The sequence below is a fragment of the Chrysochloris asiatica genome, unplaced genomic scaffold, assembly GCF_000296735.1.
Source record: "Chrysochloris asiatica unplaced genomic scaffold, ChrAsi1.0 scaffold00130, whole genome shotgun sequence".
NCBI classification, from domain to species: Eukaryota; Metazoa; Chordata; class Mammalia; order Afrosoricida; family Chrysochloridae; genus Chrysochloris; species Chrysochloris asiatica.
The window spans coordinates 8,448,044-8,450,093 of NW_006408648.1; positions in this window are offsets into that span (position 1 = coordinate 8,448,044).

The following is a 2,050-nucleotide window of genomic DNA, read 5'->3' on the forward strand; positions in this document are numbered from 1 at the left end:
CCCACCTTGCAGTTTAAACCGACTTTGCAGTTCAGTGCATTAACCCACAGCTCCACAGCAGCACTCTTTAACAAGGATAAATGAGACAATTTAACATTCTCTGTGAAAACATAGACACTGAAACTATCATAGTAAGAAGCCAAACCAATTCCTAGTAGATTGCTCTTAAGGTGATATTTTGGCTCTCTTGGGCTTGTTTTAATTTTCTTTAGCTTCATTCTGAACTTGTATAAGAGCAATTGATGGTCTGGCCCCTGGTCTTATTTTGGCTGATAATATTGAGTTTCTCCATTGTCTCTTCCCATAAATGTATTAAATTTGATTCCTTTGTATTCTGAGAGGTCCTGGTGGATAGTCCCCTTTTATGTTGTTTAAAAAAGGTATTTACAATGACTAAATCGTTGGTCTTGCAAAATTCTGTCATGTAATCTCCAACATAGTTTTTTTTTTTCCCCCCTTTTAGTGTGGGTATCTTTTCTTCAGCTTTTACAATAATGGTCTTATATAATATTTCTCCTTTAGTGACTAATTTCACTCAGCATAATGCCCTCAAGGTGCATCCATGTTATGTGGTGGCTTGCAGCTTCCTTGTTATTCTTCAAGGTAGCATAATATTCCATTGTGTGTATGTAGCACACTTTGTTTATCCATTCTTCCATTGATGGGCACTTAGGCTGTCTCCATCTTTTTGCTATTGTGAATAGTGCTGCTATGAACCTTAATGTGCATATGTCTACTTGTGTTATGGCTCGCATTTCTTGTGTATATATCCCAAGTGGAATAATTGCTGGATCATAAGATATTTCTACTTCCAATTTTCTGAGGAAACACCATACTGTTTTCCAGAGTGGTTGGACTATTTTGCAATCGCACCAGCAATGTAGGAGGGTCCCAGTGTCTCCATATCCTTGCCAGCTTTTGTTGTCCTCTGCTTTTTTGAATGTTGCTGTTATTATTGGTGTGAGATGATATCTCATTGTTGTTTTGATTTGCATCTCTCTTAGAGGGTCGCTATGAGTCGGAACCAACTCCATGGCACATATCAACAACAAAACAAAATGGCTAATCATCATGAACATTTCTTCATTTTATATGTTTGTTTGCTACCCGAATGTCTTCCTTGGTGAAGTGTCTGTTCATGTCCTGTGAGCACATGGGATGAGCAGAAAGCCCCACTCTTTCCTATGGAACAGCTGGTATTTTCGAACTGTTGACCCTGAGGTTAGCAGCCCATTTCATAACCACTATGCTACTAGAGTACCACTGTTGTTATTATGTGCCGTGGAGTCAGTTCTGACTCATAGCGACCCTGCATAGGGTTTCCAAGGCTGTAAGTCTTTACGGAAGCAGAAAATCTTATCTTTCTTCCGTGGAACAGCTGGTAGTTTCAAACTGCTGACCATGTGATTAGCAGCCCAATTCCTAACCACTATACTATAGTAGTAAAATTTGAAATCAGGGAGTGAGAGGCTTTCAACTTTGTCCTCCTTCTTAAGCACTGCTTTGCTTATCCTGGGTCTCTTTCCTTTTCATATAAAGTTTGTAATTGTTTTTTCCATCTCTTTGAAAAATGTCATTGGAATCTGGATTGGGATTGCATTATATGTGTAGATTGCTTTGGGCAGTATTGGCATTTTCACAATGTTAAGTCTTCCTATCCAGGAGCATGGTACATTCTTCCATTTTTGTAGGTCTCTTTTGGTTCCTTGTAGTAGTGTTTTGTAGTTTTCTTTGTATAGGTCCTTTGTTTTTCTGGTTGTATTTATTCCTAAATATTTAATCCTGTGGGCAGCTATTGTAAATGGTATTGCTTTCCTATTTTCCTTTACAGCACTGTCATTATTAGTATAGAGGAATCCAACTGGTTTATGTATGTTGATCTTGTATCCTTCCACTTTGCTGAATCTTCCAATGAAGTCCAGTGTTTTTTTGCTGAGTCTTTGGGATTTTCTATGTATAGGATCATATCATCTGCAAATAGAGAGAGTTTTATTTCCTTTTTTGCCAGTTTGAATGCCTTTAATTTCCCTATCCTGTTTTATATCTCTGG